General features: G+C 43.9%; 1 protein-coding gene across 1 annotated transcript in view; it reads left to right on the plus strand.

Moving 5' to 3' along the window:
• The window catches only part of PCDH15 (protocadherin related 15), a 665,248-nt gene that overhangs the window by 163,208 nt on the left and 478,033 nt on the right, over window positions 1-24,007 (plus strand). The gene's annotated exons all lie outside the window — the stretch shown is intronic.

The raw sequence follows: 24,007 nt of genomic DNA on the forward strand, positions 1-24,007 counted from the left end.
TCTGACAAACGGAAACAGTCTAACCTATACTGTTGAAAGCTTGTACTCCGTGTAGTAAATCATACCTATGTCAGCTGAAACACTGATCTGGAGGAAACAAAATACTTTACTTGCATAATTGTTTGGCATTCAATAGATATTACTTCAGTATCTATTTGTAGTACTGGATATTCTAAGCCTCATTCAGATAGTTCCATGTCTGGCTGTTTGTGTATCAATGTTTTTCAGCAGATGACTGCTTTTGAACATTCTCTTGTAGAGATTTATATTGAGAACAGGCTGAATGAAGATAGAATGCTAAAAAGACTAAAAAGCTTTAGTGAGTTTTCAAGGTATGAAGTATAATTAATGATGAGAACATTTTTCTTGGCGCAATCATAGGTGCATAAACATAGCAAATTTTAGTGTGTAATGCATCCGTGTGATGGGGTGTATAAATCCCAGACTGGTTAATCGTGGGTTAACAGGAGCCTGACACCAGTTAACACACTGGGGGCACATGGGTGGGTATTAGACATCATTGGAGGTCAAATCCAGCTGGAGAGGAGCTTGGCCTTCATAAAGGAAGGTGCACAAGGCAGTGAAGGAAGTCCAGGGAGGAAACCCTGGTGAGAGGTAGCTGAGAGTTTCCTAGGGCTTAAAGCTGAGAGAAGTTTGGGAAGTCTGAAATCAGAACTGGAGGGTCCTGAGCCAGGCAGAAGCTTGGGAGGCTGGGGGCAGTGAAGCCTGGGGTCATAGATGATTTGTCATGAACCAGGATGAAGCAGGAGGCAGTTAATCCCAAGAGGTAGTGACTGTGAAGTCTAATGGGCTTTTGGACTGCAGTTTGAGGGGCTGCAGAGAGACCAGGCAAGAAATCAGCAGTCTCTCTCTGGGCACTAGAAAATGAAGATACCTGGAACACACAGGATTGGAACAAGCTCCTGTGGCTGACCCTGAAACAATGTTAGGAACCAGAGTTCAAGGGAGAAGCTCTGGGAGGTGTTGCTTATTACAAAGAGCCCAGGAAGGGGCTGGAGACCTGACACAAGTCTTTGAATTGTTTGTTGGACCCCTGGAAGGGGTGGGACTGAAGTATGAACTGGCTGGAGGGCTGAGTAATGAGAAGAGGCCACTGCAGGGCCAGAGCAACTATTGGCAGTGGGTGCTACATGAGGAGAGAATGCTAGGCCACTCCCAGCCACGGGAGAGTGCTCGATCATTAAATTAAAACTCCTATAGTTTCTTTGTATGAGTGGTCCAAAATACAAAGTAATTTAGATACTAGTGCCACAATGGCTGAATAGGGAAATGTAGCACTATGCATTCAGTAGTATTTCTCACATAACCCTAGGTTGCATAGTCCAGAAAAGTGTTTGCCATGGCTTAGGAGTGAGGGTGCAAAAATGACCTTCAGCCATTATTACAGAGTTGGTCTCCCCCACCCGACTGCCGTTTAAAACAGCATACTCTAAATTACACTGGTTACCCAGGGGCTGTTCCAGCAGCTGTATATTGCTATAGCATAAGGACATTCTGGACATGTTTCATCTTCACTAGCTGCTAGCATGGCTGGGGATGGGAGGAAGGAGTGTAGTAGATGCTGTGTCATTTCTGTTTGATCGAAGGATTCAAATTCATGCCTACAAATGGGTTAAGGAACATAAAAACCCTAATTTTGTCTGGTCTGGTTTTCCCAGTGCTACTTGTAATCTAAGGCCAGATATGATCCCAAAACTTCTAGTGTGAAAAGCAGTGTTGCCGTTCACTGCCTACAGTCATCTCAGAAGTCTATAAACTAATTCCAAAATAAATGAAATAAGTTATTTATTAAACATTTATTATAGTAGCTCCTAGGGACCAACCAAGATCACTGTACAATACAGCAGTAGATAGCCCCTGCTGTGAAGAACTTGCAACCTAAATAGACAAGACAAAAGAAAGGTAGGGAACGGCAGAGCGATAATTGTGGTGACAGCAATTGTCATTTTAACACTATGATTTTTGTTCTGAGAGTTTGTGCTTTAGTTAGGATGAATAAGCTAAATGAAAGGACAAGTGAAAGGAGAGAGTGAGAGGACAGAGCTGGTGAGCTCTGAAGCCAAAAGGCGAGTACGAGATTTTGATGGGAGTAGTGCCTGAGTCTGTGTGGACGTTTATTTGTAAAACCACAATTTTCCAGATCATATCTTTCTGTCATATTAATACGTTTTACTCCCTTTAAAGTTACCCACCAAAAACTACATTAAAAGAGTACTGTTAAGGTTGCAAAGTCAAGTACTCAAAAATTTGGAAATGCCAGAATTAAGATTGCCTCTCCAACATTAATTCAGCCCCTTCACACACATGCTTTATGATAGATTCTTCTATTAAATGCTCAGATACTATTTTTTTCCAAAGGACCCCTGCCTCATTCAAAGTACATAATGGCTGGTGATTACTCAACTATTTATTCAATATGTCGTTCGGCATGTGGCCATAGGCCTTATTTACTGCACACTGTGCAAACCCTGCTCTGAAGTTAGAATTAATACTTACCTCAAAGGTTTTTCTGTGATGCTTATTTCTACAGTATCTCAGTGCTTCACAAACACTATTGGATTTATCTTCAATAAACCCCTGTGAGGTGAGGAGGCATTATTTCCCCCCATTTACGGATGGGGAACTGAGACACAGAATTTAGTCAAAATTATCCACTAATACTAGTGCCTAATTTGAGATGACTAGGATGTGCTTTTTCAGAGTACTTAGCATTGCATAGCACTTCATTTATTTTAAGCAGAGCTTCCACTGACTTCACTTGCATTTGTGACTGCTCAGCACTTCTGCAAAGCAGACCCCAGTGTCTCCAGCTGGGTTTCCAAGAAACATAGAACATACAATTAGTGACCACCTCAGAAAAAAAATTATTTAAGTGACTTTGACTAGTGTCACAGAGGCTGGGCTACAATCCAGTTTTCCAGGGCACCATTTATCTGCCTTAACTGTGGTGACAGTTATCTTTGTCTTCCTGCCTCATTCACGACACACCTTTCAATTTTTTCAGCAAATGAATCAGGAACCTACAGACAACAGTCTCTGACACAAAACAGCCCTAATCAGAATGCAGAACAGGTCCATCCTGGGCGCTGCACAAGATGGGTACTGGAGAAAAATAGTATGCGATCATGTAATTAAAGACCATATCACAATGAATATCCACAAAGGGGGCAAATTAAGATTGCACAGGAAACATTAATTCTGGCATTACTTAACTTTTTGGTGCTTGATTTTGCAACTTTAATTATGTTCTTTTAAACTTATTTTTTTGTGTGTGTAATTTCCTAGGTTTAAAAAGCAAACAAATAAAAAAAACAGATATTCCATCATATGGCATCATATTGACACCCAAGTGGTTCATCATTAGGGTTGAGATCTTTAGATCCACCACACAGGCCTCTGCCCACAGACTGATAAGAGTAGTAGTTTCTCATTTTCTGTGTGAATGAGCCCTAGAGAGGGATGAGATATACACTTTGCGAGTGGATTGCACAGGTATTTGCTGACAGCAGAGGGGTGAGACTCAAGAATCTTGGGTTCCATTCCAGTATCTGGAAAGGAGCGCTCCAGACTCTTCTGCCTATTCCCTTCCTCCTGCCCAGCTTGGCCCCACTAGCCCTGTCCTCTCCAACATGTCCCTGTCCCAGTGCTACTTGTTCTCCGCCCCTGCATCTTGTTCCTGTCACATTTTCTTTGCCTCTTCTGTCCCAGTACGGTATTACCACTGTTAGAAAATAACATTGTCTTTTGATGGTATTGTTGGGCAGGAGTTTTGGTGCATTGTTGTTGTTGAATAAAGGACAGTTCTAAATCAATAGTTATTGCTGTTGTTCGGCAGTACCCTTTTTAGTTCTAAAGCTGAAAATCACTTCTGCTTTCCCTCTGCATGATGTTGTCTTGTCAGATGAAGAATAAATTCAGTAATCAGTAGAAACAAATGAAAACAATGCAATGGCAACTGAAATAAGAATGAAATTGTTGTGTTAGTATATTTAGATGCAAGTCCTCTGATATCATTGGGAACGTGGTTCCTTTATGAAATGCAGGTCATTTTGCTTGCAGTTCCGAGACAGAATGCACGTGGTCACAGAAATTGTGTTCTCAAATTGAGATCACAAATTGTGTATGTATTTAGCGCATGTGCAGTTATGAAAATCAGGCATTTTAAAAGAATGTGAAAAAATTAATTTTAGCTAGAGAAGAACATGGCTTCCTCCTAGACTTTAACTCAACCAGTTTAGAACATTAAGGGCAGCGTGCCTTGTCTACGCTAGATTCTTAAAACATGTTAGCACACCTTTAAATACTCGTCTAGACTAGGCCTAGAGAGCAAGAATATTTAAGAAGCTGTCAGTTAAAGTAGAGAACAGGCTTCTTTAATTGGCATCAGTTTGCACACTCTTACTAATAGCTTTGTTGGTCCATGTTCCCTTTTTCTGACCTCCTTCTCTTGATCCTTTGATATATAAATTACACCATCTTTGATAGCCTTATACTCAGTTAGACTCAGCAGACCAATTGCAAAAGTGATGTATAAGGAGTCAGGTATAAATGTACATTTGAACATTACACCACAGAAAGAAAGACAAAACACCAGGAATGTTGTGTAGGCCACCGCTTTATGAAGTAATACATCTGGGAACCATTTAGTAATAACTTGTCCAGGTCAGGTCATCCTTCATTTGTCATCTGTACCACCTAGTGAAAAACTGCCACTAGCTCCCTCCCACTACTCACCAGATTAACCTCACCCCACCATTGCTGGGACCCCTACCACTCTCCCTTCATATGAGGTTTAGGGGTTGGAAGAGGATCTTATCTCCTCACTGTAGCAGACATTAGGAGTCCTTATCTCATTTCCCATCTTCTTTAGGAGATCACCTTCTCTTAATCTGTTTATCAGGAAACCAGAACCCCCTGTTGAATGAATACCTGCACTGGGCACCTGCCAAGTAGTGACAAAATTAATTACAGCCCAGCCTAATCACTGGGCCTCTGGGTTATGACGGGGAGATGGGCAAAAAGAACCCCACCCTGGCAAAGTGAGGAAAAAAGCACCTAGCATAATGCCCATGGCAAGTTCCCAAAATTTAGTTCTACTCTAATCCCAAAGAGAACAGCTTTGCTTCAAGGCACAGAATGGTGCCCCAGGCAAGATGAAGGGCCTATGAACTTCCCCTTTTGTGTGCCAAAGCCAATAGCCTTATGCTGGACCAATCAGGCATGGAGCTCCACTCCTCCATTTCTCAAGTCCCCAAGGAGGTTCAGTGCTGATGAAGAGATGGGGGGCAGGGTGGGGAGGAGGGTATAATCCATAAAGCCATAAAGGAGCCAAAGCTTTTCTTTCCCCTGCTGGCCCAGACAAAGCCTCCCTGCCTCTTAGGGTATGGAGGAGTGGGGGTATTCATTAAGTGGATGATGACCTCAGGAAGTGTAGATGGAATCTAAAAATACATTTTAGAGATGTAGAAGAAAGTGTCAATTGCACCAAATTACACTTAAACTTCCTTACACTCAGACTTACTGCTGAAATGGCCCATAACATTTGTAAAACTCACTATTTCAATATCTGTCTTGCATTCCCCGACTTTTATCAACCACTCACACTAGTTTCCTCTCTTTGAGAAAATTTGAAGGGGAGCACTTCCAGTTTTTTGTGTATTTTAAATGAAAATTAAGAGTCTGACTAGATGCTGCTCCTCAAAGTGCAGCAGAATACACATGGAATGTGTCAGAATTTTGTTTTTTTAGTAAGGAAATTTGGAAAGGCCCAATCACAATAAGTGTCCAATAATCTTGCTTTCTGAAATGAAGAAATCATAACATGGTGTCGGTTATCATTGCTAAAAAAAAAAAAAAAATCTGCGAAGGTGTTTATTTTCTGAGCTTCTTACAGATTCTAATGTGCTCCACTCACACCATTTTCATTTCTTAGGTAAGGACACTTATTCTTTCACCTTTTTCGTAGTACACAAAATTTGGGTTTTCTCTACATTTATAACCCTTATTTTCTCTGCAACGAAACATTTGAAATGATATTTCCCCTTCATCTGCTGACCATCATAGCAAAAGCAGAGGTACAATCACCTTCATGCCTTTGTTTCTCACCCCACTGTCCACCCAACGGTTGCAGAAACTTCAGGGAAGCTTCTGGTGCTAAAAGTATTTCTCCTCTTATTTTTTCCATGTTTGAAATTGCCTGACTGATAAAAGGACTGTTAATCAGAGTGGGCTATGTTGTACCTCTTTCACCTAGTCTTGTTGTAGCTGTGTAATGTGATGTTTTTGAAATCACCTTCATGAATTGTTTATTGCAAAGATCTTACTGGAAATGAGTCAAGTAGCAATATGTTAGAATAGCTTGAAGACTTTTATCTTACTGGTGATGCCAGATTGTGAATTTTATTATCTCTGTAATGAAAATGAATATCTTCACTTTTAAAATTTCTAACCTTTTCTGACTGTATCTGTTTGATAGCCACCCTACTGTTTTTGTGATTTATTTAAAATAACAATTTTATTTAGGAACATTGTAGATAACTGAAATTGCCTGTAGTTTTTCTGTGTATTTCTGAGTCTTTGTACATGTGTACTAATATTAGAGCCCCAACTGAGTCCCAATTTTGGACTGTATTATGGAGAATTGACAGAGCCTCCATAGATGAGTCCGAGACCTTCTTTCTATTAGAAGCCTGCTTTTGGCCCCTTTGGTGAAATCCTCCTCAAAAAGGTATTTGAACTGTAGATTTTGCATTTCTTATCCATGGTCCTAGATAACTTTTACCCAAATTTGAGGTGATTTAGATAAACCATTTTGAGATATAGGACTCTGAAAAAGAGGTGGTTGATTATTTTCATGATTCTTCTGATTAGAGCTTGCTGGAAACTGGATTTCCAATTCCCTGGCTCCTAGAGGCTCCTGGAGCACAGGAAGACCACCAAGAAGCGTGGGAAGCTATAGCTCCCAGGGTTTCCAGACTTCTGAGGATCCTTAGAAGCCTGAGAGCCCTGGCTGTAGGACAGTTTACTAGGTGAACTGCCCTGGGAACCCCAGCTCTGGGGCCGTCTGCCTGGGGGAGGTCCGGCTTCTCCTGGAGCTAAGGACTCATTGAGCCCGGGCTGCTGAGATAGAATGATCATGGAAGTCTGGAAGTGTGGAAGGCAGGCTGCCAAGGAGCCAGGCGGAGACTTGGTAGGAAACCTAGAAGGCAGGGTTCTGATGGAAGCCCACTTGGTTTCCATTGTAATTTGTCCAAAATGGACATGTTCCCATGTTTCAATTTTGACAAATTGGCATTTCTGACTGAAAAACATTCATTTAAAGTGGGTCAGAAATTTTCCATCGCTGATTACTTTTTGCTATGTATGTCAAAAATGGATTGTTCTAAAGACTCATAATTGAGCACATTGAAAAGGTTTTGATGAAATCTAGTAAAAGGGATAGTTTTTAAATGGTATACCACACATATATTTTGGATGTTATTGACTTGGTGTCAGAGGAAGATCAACATGGTCTCTTGAGCTTGGTAGACTGTGCAACTATACACAACGACTCTTGAGGATGTAAACAAACAAAAAAGGTAAGTAATTTTTTCTTGATAGGAAAGCCTTCAAAATATAAACTAATCACAAAGGGGTTTGTCACAGTGACTTACTGAGGAAGGAAAATCACAGGTTCCAAGCCTTCTTACATGATACATTTTTGCCCCAAGCCCCCAGACAGCAGTCCTAACTCACTTACTTGCTCCTGATGTCTTGCCAAAGGTAACAGGAACCAAAGATACCTTCATGCCCCATTCACTAGTAGCTTCAGGGTCTGTCTGTCTCAACAGTGCCAAGAAGAAAAATTGTTAGTACCACTCCCCTCATACCTGAGCCATCTCAGCTCCTTCCCTCCCTTTCCCACTCCCCCCCAATTACCACTGGGGAACTGAAATGTCACTGAGAAGGATTTCTGCTAAAGGCATTCTGAAGGGCCCATGTTTGGTCCATCCACCTGCAAACAGTCAGGGCACACCCTGACCGTTGTGAGGAGCAACACATTGCTCCGTCCAAGGACGAGGACCAGATATGAACCCTGGGAACTTGATTAAAGGTGGGAACTTGATTAAAGGACAGTAATCGTGGGAAGCTTCCTTGGCTTGGCCTTAAGGCCTGAGAATTAAGAATGTAGTAGATAGAAGCTGAAAAACAAGAATATTAATCAATGTCATGCATTCCTTTGCGGTGAAAGTAGGTAATGTGCAGGGGGGAGAAATATAATAAAGGAGAAGGTGGAAAGCTGACAGGCAGCAGCCCATTTCAGCTGACCAGCTTGCTTGCTTGAATAAATCTGTGTTCTGTCTCATCATTGAACCGCCACAACTGGCGCCCAACGTGGGGCCCTCAGCACTCACCTCGCCCGGCAAGGGTTTCAGACGCGTCACTCATCCACTTCGTGGATCCCGGTGAGTATTTTTCGTTGTGGTAAGTATGGGAAGTTCCCTCTCTGCTTTGCAAGTGCAACATCGCACTGAGCTACAGTATTTGCTGCGTAAGGCTCAGCATGTCTGCCCCACTCGAGAACTCACTCTCCTGTTACAGGAGGTGAGTGCCCAGTGCCCGTGGTACCCTGAAGCCGGAACCCTTAAGCTAGCGGACTGGGAGCGTTTGGGCCAGACATTGCATGAAGAACCTCGGGCGCCCGTGCAGGCTCTACATGCCTGGCACCTCTGCCGCGATGCGATACAGCGTGTCGCCTCGGACAGGCCCTCCGTCGCGAGGCTGGTGATCTCGCCACGCCCGTCGGCTCCTGCAGTCACCCCCCCTCCTACCGATGCAACACAGTGTGTCGCCTCGGAAGAACCTTCTCTCGCGCCAATAGAGGGGCTGCCAATTCCGCCACCGCCGTCGGCTCCTGCAGCCATCCCTCTCCCTGCTTCGCCCCCAGTGCCTTTTTTACCACCGCCTCCCTTACCTTCCCCGCCGGAGCCGGTGTGTGATTACCCTCCCCCCCTAGGACCCCATGCTTCGGGGCCCCCCACGGGGTCGTCTGCATCTGCTCAGAGGCTTTCGCTGGTGCAACAAATGGTTCACGCAGCGAAGACTCGCTCAGATCTTACAGCAGAGGAGCTGGCTGAGCTGGTCTCAGTTTGTCCGGTGACCTGGCAGAATGACGACCAGGGCAACCCGGTGGGAACCTGGGTTTCATTGCCTTACTCGGTGGTTAGAGAGGTAAAGAAGGCGATTCGCGAGTTCGGTCTGACTAGCACGTTTGTGCGTGGTCTCATTGAAGGGCTAGGTAGTGGGTACTCCTTGATCCCTGAAGATTGGAAGGCGCTGTTGCGCATGATGTTGTCACCCAGTCAGTATGTTATTTGGGTCAGTGAGTATCGGCAGGAGGCGGACCGTCAGGCCCAGATTCATAGAGCAGCAGGTGTTAATGTTATTTATGAGCAATTGGCAGGGGAGGGACAGTTTGCTACCGTTGAGCAGCAGACCCAACTCCCTCAGGTCTTCTTCCCTATCATTTCCACCTGCGCCCAGCATGCTTTCCGGAGGGTCCCGGATTCAGGCAAGCCTACAAAAAGCTTTGTCAGTATCCGTCAGGGTGCATCAGAGTCCTTTCTGGATTTTACCAACAGATTGCAGGAGGCTATCCTCCGACAGGTGGATAATGCTGTGGCCGCTCAGGAGATCCTGTTAAAATTGGCGGTTGAGAATGCGAATGAGGATTGCCGCCGTGCTCTCCAGACGGCGCAAGTCTCTGGCATTTTAGAGCTCTCAGACATGCTACGGGCGTGCCAGAACATCGGCACACAAGCCCATAAGGCTGGAGTTCTGGCTGCCGCCCTGAGAAAAACCGGGAGGTCAGGGAAGCGTTGTTACCGCTGTGGTAAGGAGGGTCACTTTCAGCGGGAGTGCCGCTCATCAAAGGCACCCGCTCGACCCTCAAAGAAGTGCCCCAAGTGTGGGAAGGGCTATCACTGGGCTAATCAGTGTCGTAGCGGGTCGGGAAACCGCGCAGCGGGTACCCCCCGAACCCAGGGCCAAACGGGGGTGTTTCCCACTCAGACAACCGTTCCTCTGCCTTAAAATCCATAGACTCTATGAGGGCGGCGACTGCTGGAAGTGCAGGGCTTGATTTGATCATGCAGGAGGACACTGATTTTCGGCTGCCAGGGGAGGTCTGCGCCATACCTACTCAGGTGACGGGACCTCTCCCTGCCGGCTTTGTGGGTCTCGTTCTCCCTCGCTCTCATGCTGGGAAACAGGGCTTTTTTGTCATCCCCGGAGTCATTGATGCCGACTACACCGGCATTATTAAGGTTCAGGTGTGGACTCATCTTCCACAGTCGCTCCCGCGTGGACGGTCAATTGCACAATTGATTTTAGTCCCCTATCAGGTGCCAGCTGCCGAGGATCGAACTCGGGGCGGAGGCGGCTTTGGATCAACGTTGTCTCACTCGCCGTCTCACAGCACGTCCTCTCCACTTGTTGCTCTGACAATGTCAGTCCGCCCCTCGAAACCTCAGTTAACACTTCTCTTAAATGATGTTCCCTTCACAGGGCTGGTGGACACTGGAGCTGACGTTACGGTGATTCGTGATCCGGAGTGGCCGGTTAGTTGGCCTACGGTTCCTTCTAAAGAGTTGTGGGGGATCGGGGGTAGTAAACCCGGGCGACAGAGTTTGTCTTGGGTCACGGTCTCTAAACCGGGAGGCCGTGCCCTTGCTACTATCCGCCCTTTTGTGCTCCCTGTCCACCTCAATATTTGGGGCCGTGATTTACTTACAAAGCTGGACACCACCCTCGATATTAATATCTGATGGCTCAAAACCCTCCCTCACCCACATTGCCCTCCGCATTACCCTTGGTATGGCAATCCTTAGAGCCCGTCTGGATTGACCAGTGGCCCCTCCCTCTAGAAAAACTGAAAGCGCTTCATTCGCTTGTGCAGCAGCATTTGCAGGCACAGCGCTTGGAGTGCTCTACTAGTCCCTGGAACACCCCGGTGTTCGTTATTAAGAAAAAATCTGGTGCTTGGCGGCTGTTACATGATTTAAGGGAAATAAATAAACGCATCCAACCTATGGGCCCCTTGCAGTTTGGCTTGCCAAATCCAAATTTAATTCCTCAAACCGATCAGCTCTGTGTGTTAGATTTAAAAGATTGTTTTTTCACCATCCCCCTTTGCCCGCAAGATCGCGAAAAATTCGCGTTTACGGTGCCACAATATAATAATCAGCAACCCTCTCAAAGGTATCAGTGGAAGGTCTTACCCCAGGGAATGCAAAATAGTCCAACCTTGTGTCAGCTTTTTGTGGATCGGGCCCTCACCCCTTTTCGTGCCCGGTACCCTACGCTAAAGGTCTACCATTATATGGATGACATTTTGCTTAGTGGTCCCCAGGTCACGGAACAACAGATTGAATCTTTGTCTCAAATTCTCGGCCAAAATGGCCTGTTGGTGGCACCAGAAAAAATCCAACGCTCTTATCCCTACCACTACCTCGGCCATAAGGTTTTACAAACCTATGCTGCTCCGGTTCGTCCGGCACTAACTCTACCTCAACCCCTAACCCTTGTTAAATTACAACAGATTTTGGGTCATTTAAATTGGATTCGGCCCTATTTTCGTCTCCCCACCTCAATGCTGCAGCCGTTGTTCGAGCTCCTACGTGGAGCCCGAGCACCGGGTGCAGTTATTGCCATCACTGAAGAGCACATTGCCTGCATTCGACAAATTAATGCAGCATTGAGTCAGCAGTTTGTGGACAGACCCCCTGAGGTCCGTCCCCTACGGTTGATTCTTCTTGCCACCCCTCATACGCCCACTGCGGCTCTGTTTGTACCCCGTACGAATACAGCCGTCTCTATCATAGAGTGGCTGTACCTCTCCTCCACTCCTCCTCGGAATATTTACCCCTATCTAGATGCCCTGTCTGATCTTGTTCGTAAAGCCCGCCACCGTGCAGTGCAACTCACTGGCACTGATTTAGTTGATATTGTGTTCCCCTTGTCCCGTAGTGAATTTGATTCCTTGTGCCACACCTCTTTGGCTTGGCAGGTTGCTCTTTGTGATTATGTGGGAGAAATTTCTTATAACCCCCCAAAAGATCCTCGGTTGGTAATTACCCAAAAGGTGCCTCTAATTGTTCATCGTCTTAGCCACTCTCAACCCATTGTTTCTGCTGTTACTCTTTTTACTGATGGCTCTTCACATCGAGGTGTTGTCACCTATCAATCCGGTGACCCCCCTCGCTGGCATTCTCGTTTTACACTGCCTCAGCGTTCCGCGCAGCGCTCGGAACTGGCTGCTGTTATTTTGGCCTTTCAACTTTTTGCTGATTGTCCCTTTAATTTAATTGTGGACACCCATTATGTTTATCAAGTGATTGATCATTTACCCCTTGCCCTCATTACCCCTCAGGTCGATGCGGACCTCCTTCGCCTATTTTTGTCTTTGCAATATCTTATCTCCACTCGTAATTTTCCTTATTTTGTTGCTCACATTCGCAGTCATACCCCTTTGCCTGGGTCACTCACTGAGGGCAATGCGCGCGCCGATCGCGCGCTACGTGGTCAGGTAAATTCTCTTTTTTCTGACCCCATTGAAAGCCATGCCTTTTTTCATCAGTCTGCCTCAGTTTTGGCCCGGCAGTTTCACATTCCTACTGATCATGCACGTTCCATTGTTCGTTCCTGCCCCCACTGTGCCGCTGCTGCCCCTACCTTTTCTTATGCCGTTAACCCCAGAGGTACCGCAGCGAATCAGTTGTGGCAAATGGATGTCACTCACGTGCCACAATTCCGCCCCTATTCCTTTTTACATGTTTCTGTTGACACTTATTCAGGATTTCTCTGGGCAACCCCACAGCGTGGGGAAGCCACTGCCAAAGTGATTCACCATTTGCTAGCCTGTTTTTCTGTTATGGGTCGCCCAAGCCAGATTAAAACAGATAATGCCCCAGCCTACTGCTCCACAGCCCTCTCCACCTTTTGTGCCCGATGGGACGTCCGTCTTAAACACGGGATCCCTTATAATTCCACGGGCCAAGCCATTGTTGAACGTGCCAATCGCACGCTCAAAACCTTGCTTGATAAACAATTAAAACAAGGGGAGCTGCGTCTCCGAACCTTAGGAGACATTCAACAACAAATGCATATCCTTTTGTTTACTTTAAATAACTTAACGCTGAACGCAGATCAGCAGACCCCCGCGGATCGGCATTTTCACAAATCTGAGGTACTGGAAAGACCGCGTGTCTTTTACCGTCAGCTGCAGTGGCTGGGCCCAGTACCTCTAATCACTTGGGGTCGGGGATATGCTGCGGTGTCTCTCCCTGCAGGACCGTTGTGGGTTCCAGCCCGGTGTGTGCGACCGGCACTGAAACAGCATGGCATGGCGCCAGGGGCTGCCGAACCCCATACCGGAGTTTCAGCTGACCTTGGAGGAGAACGCGGTGCCTCCCGGGTCAACAACGGCGGGACGGAAACGGAAGAGGCGTAGCGCCCCAAGCCAGCCCGTGACATGGGGAGCAGTAAAAGCATTGGTCGCGGCGGCTCAACGAAGACTGGCAGCAAACCAACAGCCAGAGACTCCTGAGACTTTGTTTGTGGCGATTCTCGCCCAAATCACTGCTAATTCTGTACTGATTGTATGCTTTTTGTGCCTGCTGTTTCCTGTGGGGGTTGGCTCGGAAGCGCTTCCCCCGTTACGGGCCCGAATGACGTATAACATATGGGAAAGGTTGGCTTCAATAGCAAATGTTACCCACTTTTGTTTGTCTAATTCTGTAGAAGCCGGAGAATTGTTAGGTACATGCCTTATTCCAGTATGTCATCACCCTGAGGAGATAGGGAATGAGACGATGCTCGCTGCTTACGCGAATCTCTCTTCCCAGTACTCTGGCATGGCTAATTGGGACCCGGCCCACTATACCTTGCCTCGCACGGCTATATCCCTCCACACACCGTACCCGGCCGGGGCCAACAATGTCACCTGCGCGCGTGTGGTTAACTGCACTAGTACAAAGGTGCCCTTGGGCTGTCGGCAAATTCCTCAACCCTTTTTAAATTGTTCCCATGCTGTAAATGTTTCATACAACTATGGCCATATCATCCTACCATTAGGGTGGTTTTTCACCTGTGGCTCGCGCACCTTTAGTTATATTCCTGCAAATTTAAGTGATGGCACCCTTTGCTGTCTTAGTAGAATGACACTTATATTGCCTTTTGCCAGCCAAAAACGCAGTAAAAGAAATACACCCCTTTCCGAAGATTGTGTTGCAGATGTCAATCTTCTCAGCCGCTCTGAGTATACCGCCTTAGCGGCCTCTATTGTTGGGGTCCCCGGGCTTGCCACTTATACAGCCAGAACCCTAAATGCCCTGGCGTGCTTTGCAGCGAAGGCAATTAATACAACATCCAAGGCAATTGCCCTACTTAATGCAGAGCAACACGAATTAAGGGATGCAATTTTAGATAACAGAGCAGCCATTGATTTTCTACTCTTGAAACATCACCTAGGCTGTTCCACGTTTCGGCATATGTGTTGTTTTAATTTAACTGATAATAGTCGTTCCATAGAGACTAGACTGGCCGAACTGGCCAATCTTACGGCACACATACGTCAAGATGTGGGGTTTGAGGGCTTTTGGAATTGGCTTACAGGTTGGCTGCCATCTCTAGGCTGGCTGCGACAATTTTTCGGTTATGCTGTGTTTATAATCATTGGGCTTATTTTTTGCTGCTGCTGTGTACAATGTATTCCCTCTTTGCTAAGGCTTTGTAGAGATACGCCCTGGCAAGCTCCCCGAGTTATGTCCTTGTCTGTTTGGGAGTTAAATTGCTCGCAAAAGCAAATTGACGGCTCCCATGAGAGGGCCGAGTATAATTAAACAAAAAGGGGGAGATGAAGGGCCCATGTTTGGTCCATCCACCTGCAAACAGTCAGGGCACACCCTGACCGTTGTGAGGAGCAACACATTGCTCCGTCCAAGGACGAGGACCAGATATGAACCCTGGGAACTTGATTAAAGGTGGGAACTTGATTAAAGGACAGTAATCGTGGGAAGCTTCCTTGGCTTGGCCTTAAGGCCTGAGAATTAAGAATGTAGTAGATAGAAGCTGAAAAACAAGAATATTAATCAATGTCATGCATTCCTTTGCGGTGAAAGTAGGTAATGTGCAGGGGGGAGAAATATAATAAAGGAGAAGGTGGAAAGCTGACAGGCAGCAGCCCATTTCAGCTGACCAGCTTGCTTGCTTGAATAAATCTGTGTTCTGTCTCATCATTGAACCGCCACAGCATTCCTGGGTGTTAAAGACAACAGTAAATAAGACTCACATTTTGTGAGGTGAGGGGCACCAGGCCTTATCTCTCCACAACATGCTTGTCTTAAAGTTATTTTTCATTTCTGTATAGGAATAATTCTTACACTTTGATCCATCAGCTATTCCTCTGCTTGCAGAGCAATTCCAGGCTGTCCACACCATTTCACAATGGTGAAGCAGCTCTTAGTTGTCAAGTAATGATCATTGTAGACATCTTAGTGAAGACCTGTACTCAATGTGCAGCTGCAGTAAAAAGTAAAAAAAGATGTTTCCTAAAGAATGGTATTGGGAATAATCCTTAATATATTATCTCTTTATATTAATCACTAGTCCAATCCTCATCTAGAATGCTGTATCCACAGTACTGGTCATTCCATCTTATTAAAGATATTGCAGAATTAGAGGGGATTCTGAAAAAAAGTGACAAATGATTAGGAGCATGGGAAAAATCTCAGAGGTTGCAAAGATTGGGACTATTCTCCTTAGAAAGGACATGACTAAAAGCTAACATAAAGAAGAGAGATTGAGAGCTTCTGTTTTCCCTGTCTCACGATACATGGGCATTTTATGAAATTGAAAGATCGCAAACTCAGAATGGATAAAAGGAAATGCTTTTTCACTGAACACATAATTAGACTGTGGTACACGTTGCCACACAATTCCATTGAAGCCAAGAATTTAGGAAGTGCCAAAGAATGATTGGATGTTTATATGGATAACAATATCCAGAGTTATAATGATTAACACAAAATTATTTTTGGAATGGATAAAAACTTCAGACTTGGGACAATCACTGACTATTGGGGTTAGCATGAAATTTTTATGGGTTAGCAGATTATTCCACATTTGCCTACTGTGAGTTTGTTACACCTGCCTTTTAAACATCTGTTATAGGCTGTAGTTTATTTTAAAATTGTGTTGGAATTGTAGACTGTCACTTTAATTTATAAGGGATTTCCTGGCCCTCCTTGCAGGCTAGGAAAGTGTGTGATCCATGTCAGTCTGGAAAGAGTCAGCTTCAAGCAAGTGGAGGGAGTTGTGCCTCTGTCTTAGGGAGCAAGCCCCTTTTCTCTCTCTCATGTGTTACAGTTCAGAATTTTAAGAAATAAAGTAATTTTACACTGCAGCCTTCCAGCAAGAATATCTATGCTTTTATCTAACTTCTCTATGTGCATGCTGTGAACATAACACAGGCCACAGTCAGAGACAGAATGCTGGGCAAGGTGGACCATGGTCTGATCCAGTTTGGCAATTCCTGTCATCCTATTTTGCTAAAATATTTTTAAATGCTGGAGAAATTTGTTTTTATTTTACAATCTATAAACCAACCTCAAGTCTACAATGAGCCAGGCTTCCTGACTTCACTCCTGAGTGGGAGAGTGGTCTCACTTAGGGGACGGAAGTTGAAAGAACAAAAGTTAGAGAGAATGTGAGATTAGTGATGGAAAAGGGCTGTAACTGGGAAGTGAAGTAGGAGGCTAATGACAAAAAAGGGAGTGTCACGAACTAGCTACAAATAGAAGAGGAGATGAAATGATGGAGGGGCCTAAAATAAGGGGATCCTTCTTCTTAATTCCTTTCCTGCCCCAGACCTATGCTGGGTGACCACTAAACCTGGCCATGAAAGGGAAGTACAAGAAGCAGCAAGGTTGGCCATGGGACAGATACCGGGAGGAGAGAGCTGCACCTTCTCTCAATTTAGGAATACTAGTACATTTAGTTACTCTATTCCCACTATTTAAGTTATCTGTCTTAATGATTGGGAAAAGGCAAATATAGTGCCCATCTTTAAAAAAGGGAAGAAGGAGAACCCTGGAAACTACAGACAGGTCAGCCTCACCTCAGTCCCTGGAAAAATCATGGAGCAGGTCCTCAAGGAAACCATTTTAAAGCACTTGGAGGAGAGGAAGGTGATCAGGAACAGTCAACATGGATTCTTGCCTGACCAACCTGATTGCCTTCTATGGTGAGATAACTGGCTCTGGGGATATGGGGACATGATGTATCTTGACTTTAGCACAGCTTTTGGTACGACGTCCCACAGTATTCTTGTCAGCAAGTTAAAAAAGTATGGACTGGATGAATGGACTATAAGGTGGATAGAAAGCTGGCTAGATTGTTGGGCTCAATGGGTAGTGATCAATGACTTGATGTCTGGTTGGCAGCAGGTATCAAGTGGAGTGCCCCAGAGGTTGGTCCTGGGGCCGGTTTTGTTCAACATCTTTATTAATTATCTGGATGATGGGATGGATTGCACCCTCAGCAAGTTCGCAGATGACACTAAGCTGGGGGGAGAGGTAGATATAGTGGAGGGTAAGGATAGGGTCCAGAGTGACCTAGACAAATTGGAGGATTGGGCCAAAAGAAATCTAATGAGGTTCAACGACAACAAGTGCAGAGTCCTGCACAAAGGAAGGAAGAATGTCATGCACCGCTACAGGCTGGGGACCGACTGGCTAAGCAGCAGCTCTGCGGAAAAGGACCTGGGAATTACAGTGGGCAAAAAGCTGGATATGAGTCTGCAGTGTGCCCTTGTTGCTAAGAAGGCTAACGGCATATTGGGCTGCATTAATAGGAGCATTGCCAGCAGATCGAGGGAAGTGATTATTCCCCTCTATTCGGCACTGGTGAGAGAGAGTCCAGCAGATGGCAACAAAAATGATAAGGGGGCTGAGGCACATGACTTACAAGGAGAGGCTGAGGGAACTGGACTTCTTTAGTCTGCAGAAGAGAAAGGTGAGGGGAGATTTGATAGCAGCCTTCAACTACCCGAAGCGGGGTTCCAAAGAGGATGGAGCTCGGCTTTTCTCAGTGCTGACAGATGACAGAACAAGGAGTAATGGTCTCAAGTTGCAGTGGGGGAGGTCTAGGTTGGATATTAGGAAACACTTTTTCTAGAAGGGTGGTGAAGCACTGGAATGGGTTACCTAGGGAGGTGATGGAATCTCCGTCCTTAGAGGTTTTTAAGGCCCGGCTGGGATGATTTAGTAAGTGTTGGTCCTGCTTTGAGCAGGGGTTTGGACTAGATGACCTCCTGAGGTCTCTTCCCATCCTATTCTTCTATAATTCTATGATCTTTTTTTTTAAAAAGGAACTCTTCATAACAGTCTATTGCACTACTCTAGAGAACTACATGACAGTTATGAAATTTGAAGTTAATCTTTGGATATGACTGTGAGGGTTTTGTTGAGATTTGGAGAAATATAATAATTGTATGAAAGTTTGACAGCTCCTGTCACTTTCCACGGAGAGAGACATATTGCTAGAGCCCTGAAAATCTGCGGATATCCACAGATGTGAATATCCATGGACCATGTTTGCAAATTTTGTATCTGTGTAGGGCTCTACATATTGCACCATTAAGCCCCCTCTGGCAGGGATTCTCCCAGTTTATGGCTCCACCAGATACTGCTCCTCCCCCCTTGAAATGTGTTCTTCAATAGAAATAGGCCCTGCAGGAAAATTAATATTGCCCTGACTTTGGATGATCCATAAAGGTAGCGTAGCATCCCATGGGGGCTGTGTATTTCTGTGTTTTGCTTCTGGAGGTGCACCACAGAATCTCAGTGCTAGACTTCTGAACAGCCCAAGGTCAAAACAAGACCCCTTCAATTCTGAGTTGTAAATATGCATACACCTTTTTTTTTTCATTTAACTTAGTCCTATCCCTTTCTGTGAAGGCTTGAGGTGCCCAATTTCTTCTGGAGCCTCCTTCCTTTTTGGTACAGTAAGAAGTCAAGGCTGCTGAACATATTTAACTTTAAAGAGGTGCAAAATATAATGAAAGGACAACATCTAGGTGGCTCAGCTTGGGATAAGATATGGTTATATATCGCTTTTGTGTTGCCACCTCCACTTCTGGAGATGTGCATGGCAACTATCTCAAGGTACTGTATTCTTAATTCTTGTGTAGAGAATATAGTAGTTCAATATCTGTCTTTATAGTGCTGTATTTTCTTTCTTATATGAATATCTGTTACCTTGTGCTTAAGTAAAGGCAGAACAGAGTTGACAATACACTTTCTGTAAATAGGTTTTTCATTTCCCATTGATTTTCAACTTATTTCTATTCAGTTCACCCTGCATTACTGAAATATATCTTCAGATGTGGAGATATAGAGTATATGATGCGGGTTTAGCTGTGAAAACTATACAGAATGTCAAAGTAAGCAACTAACAGGTCAGTTAATCCACTTGCTACTATTTTTAAAAGAAAAATCCCTGTTTTCAAATAATTTTGTGATCAATGGGACTCAGAATAAATTTAAGGCAGTTCGTATGTGTATTTGCTCTTTTTTAGTGGAAAACAGGAGCATTGCTGCTTGTTGTGTAAACACTGCTCAGAGCTTATTGAAATGATGAAGTTTGCCACAGGAGGAGCTGGAATCATGCCAGGTGCAACTCATATTCTGTAGCTAATGCTAATGTTCTGTACAAATGGAAACTGGAACTACTTCAATAGATGGCAGAATGCCATTCCAAGAGCTTCCTCTACATTTTTTTCCTCTTCTCTATCCTGGTCAGTGGTGGATACATTTAGGAAGAGCACTGGGAAGCAGGTCCTCCCTTCTGTGAACAGCAGACAGAGATGTCACAGCTTTGTGTGTTTCTGATCTCCAAGAGCAATGCTCCATTAGAGCTGCACCATTTCACTGCCAGCAGATCATTTATCCCGTCCTCTATCACCAAATAGGAGGTGAATTTTTATTTTAATGAACATGGCATCTGTATCATACCTAGGCTTCCTCATAGGTGGGAGGGTTTACTCTGCTAAAATCTGATTGGAGTAACATAAACAGAGATGAATCTGGGCTTTCCTGAATTATCTCTTCAGACTTCAGTTTGCCTAGTAAAATGAGTGGTTACTGCTAGTGCCAGGTTTCAGAGTAGCAGCTGTGTTAGTCTGTATTCGCAAAAAGAAAAGGAGTACTTGTGGCACCTTAGAGACTAACCAATTTATGTGAGCTACAGCTGACTTCATCGGATGCATAAAAGTGGAAAATGCAGTGAGGATATTTTTATACACACAGACCATGAAAAAGTGGGTGTTTATCACTTCAAAAGGTTTTCTCTCCCCACACCCCGCTCTCCTGCTGGTAATAGCTTATCTAAAGTGATCATTCTCCTTACAATGTGTATGATAATCAAGTTGGGCTATTTCCAGCATAAATCCAGGGTTTAACAAGAACGTCTGAACGTATTGCTAGTGTGCAGTCTTAGTTGATTGGGTTCATACCCGGTGGTGTTGCTACTTGTAAACTCTTGGTATGTTGAGACTGAATAGCTTTCTGTCAGAGTCATGATAATTGAGAAGGGTGAATTACTGTAGTTGATTTAAAAAATGTACTCAATATAAAATAATATGCCTTCTTGTAAAATTAAGTTTTTGATGATGGGTGGTTGTTGTTTTTCAGTGAAATTCAGACTTGAGTTTAGGTAGAAGGGTATATATTTTAAACAAAGGACTTCCTCACTTTACATGACTTAAGAACATGATGCAGAAGATTTCTGCTGATTTTACTGGGCTTTGACTCATTCTAACATAAATGAAAAAAAGAAAGTGAATGCTCTTCAATGCTCAGAACAAGAAATGTTGTGTTAGAGGCTCATACATATAGCCCGGGGGTTGGCAACCTTTCAGAAGTGGTGTGCTGAGTCTTTATTTATTCATTCTAATTTAAGGTTTTGCGTGCTAGTCATACATTTTAACGTTTTTAGAAGGTCTCTTTCTATAAGTCTATAATATATAACTAAACTGTTGTATGTAAAGTAAATAAGATTTTTAAAATGTTTAAGAAGCTTCATTTAAAATTAAATTAAAATACAGAGCCCCCCGGACCGGTGGCCAGGATCCAGGTATTGTGAGTGCCACTGAAAATCAGCTTGCATGCCACCTTTGGTGCCATAGAGTACCATAGATTGCCTACCCCTGATATAGCCCATACTGATTCATTGAAATTCGCTCTGCAGTTTCAATTATACATTCTTCCTCACTTTTTGCTACACACTCCTTTATAGTGTTGCTATGAAGTGTTAAACATCTCAAAGGTGCCTATATTTTACTTACATGATCCTATCTAGTACTTAAGCCATGATCTTGCCCCAAGAGCCTTCAGCTGTGTAGTTCTTAGCAGAGGATAGGTGCTATAGCTTGTGTGATATACCAGTTTCTATACCAAAGTGGGTTGCTTTGAGATGATACTGTATAAATAATACAGATAATGTATACCTAAATATTACCATCTGTTTATCAAGTGTATTTATCGAGAGCCGTGCAGTGTACCAGTCATGTCATAGTGGAGCAGATCCTCTGCTGGTATAATATGTCATAGCTCCATTGACTTCAGTTCATTCACACCAGGTAAGGATCTGCCCCATTGACTTCTAGAATTTTCATCACTAGCCCCCGGACTATCTTCTTCATTTTTAATTATAAATTTTAAGATCTTGTGGTGGTTAATATACAAAAGATGAATCAAGGCATTATCTTTAAATTACATAAAAATAACTATCAATGACCTCATAATGAATCTGAATGCAAAATGTCTATTTCCCCCCATTTTAAATATCTTATGAATTAGCTTCCTAAGGTCAATAGGAGATTTGCTTCTGTGTTTATGGTAGATTCATGGAAAAAAGTTGGTTTCATGGAATCATATATAGCATTTGCATAAAATCATCACGCACTCTACCTTTCTCACTAATAGTCATTGCTTCTCTAGCTGATCCATTCTAGTGTCAAACTGCTGGGCATCAGTGGCAGGGCTTCCTTACTCAGTATCCCATTATATTAATTTTGCAAGTTACAAAGCCAGCTTTTCTTTCTTAGCCCTCTTCTTAAACGATGGAAGCGCAGTGTTACATGTACAATGTTCTCAGCTTACTTCCAAAGTTGTTGCTTTGTCAAGGTGTGTGACGTAATATTTTTTTATTGGACCTACATCAGTTGGTGATAGAGACAAGCTTGCACAAAGCTTTTCCTCAGGCCTCTGTGTAAGCTCAAAAGCTTGTCTCTCCCTCCAACAGAAGTTGGTCCAATAAAAGACATTAGAGACATAAGGTGGGTGAGGTAATCTCCTGATACCAACATGGCTATGACACCGCATACTTACTTTTTCAAATCAGTTTCCCTTTCTAAACATACACACAAGAACACACATAAGGGAAACCTGGAGAAGAGAAAAGGGGGAGGGGGGGTGGAACTTACTCATGCTCCTTAAATGGTCTAATAGTAGGTGTGGGATTGTTTAGCTTCAGGCTAGAACTGTGGCTCTTCCTTAGAGTGGACAGGTTCCCTGGTCCATCTAGCTTAAAAATTGGATTGGATTCCCCGGGAATTTTGAGAAATTCCAGGGGAAGAGTCCATAGGTCTTAATTTCATTCGTCTTGCCTCTGTAAGTAGGTCATATCCGTTGGCTCGATTTCTATAGATAAACACAGTTTGATTCTTAGTCATGTAGCAGCTTCTACAGGGATGAGTGCTTAGAAATGCTTATAGTAGAACTACAAGTGTTACTCATTCCATTTCACCTCCTGTGGTTGGCTGGTCAATGTTTCCCCTGCCCTCCATCCATATTTATTACATAAATTCAGTCCAGCCTTGTATTCTTTACTTCAACTTGTAACTGTAGCCTCCTAGTCCACTGTAGTGAATTCATATGATATACTGCACATCTACCAATGTGAGATATGCCATCATGTACCAGCAATGCCCTTCTGCCATGTACGTTGGCCAAATGGGACAGTCTCTACGCAAAAGAATAAATGGACACAAATCAGACATTAAGAATTGTAACATTCAAAAACCAGTAGACGAGCACTTCAGTCTCCCTGGACACTCAATAACAGACTGAAAAGTGGCCATTCTTCAACAAAAAACCTTCAAAAACAGACTTAAATGAGAAACTGCAGAACTGGAATTAATTTGCAAACTTGACACTATCAAATTAGGCCTGAATAAAGACTGGGAGTGGCTGGGTCATTACAACAGATAATTTTCCCGCTGTTGATACTCTCAACTTCTTGTCAACTGTTGGGAATGGGCCACATCCACCATGATTGAATTGGCCTCATTAGCACTGACCCCCCACTTGGTAAGGCAACTCCCATCTTTTCATGTGCTATATATTTATACCTGCTTACTGTATTTTTCACTCCATGCATCTGATGAAGTGGGTTATAGCCCACAAAAGCTTATGCCCAAATAAATTTGTTAGCCTCTAAGGTGCCACAAGGACTCCTCCTTGTTTTTGCATATTTCCTGCTACCTTTTCCTTAAGCCATACCTAGGCTAAATTAAATAGGTTTTGGCTTTGAATGCATAAAAAATTGCTTAAATGCCGTAACTTTTGGCTGTGGCAATTACAGTAACTCAGTTGTGTCTACATATACTCTTTATAACAATAAAGAATGTTGAATTTTTATTTCCAAAAGATCAGTAATCTAACTGAAACTTAGATTGTGTTCTAGCCATTTACATCTACTCAGACTTCTTTGTGCATGTCACATTTTTAGGGTCTTGTTTCATATACAGATAACTCTAGTCATACCCTGGATGCCCAGTTTACTTTTGTAGACAAATGCAGCGTAGCAGGAAATATTAATCCAGAATAAGGACTGACAGACTTCGGAGTCATCATTGTAATATTAAGTGAAGGTTTGATTTGTATTA

The sequence above is a fragment of the Chelonia mydas genome, chromosome 7 (genome assembly GCF_015237465.2).
Source record: "Chelonia mydas isolate rCheMyd1 chromosome 7, rCheMyd1.pri.v2, whole genome shotgun sequence".
Taxonomy (NCBI): domain Eukaryota; kingdom Metazoa; phylum Chordata; order Testudines; family Cheloniidae; genus Chelonia; species Chelonia mydas.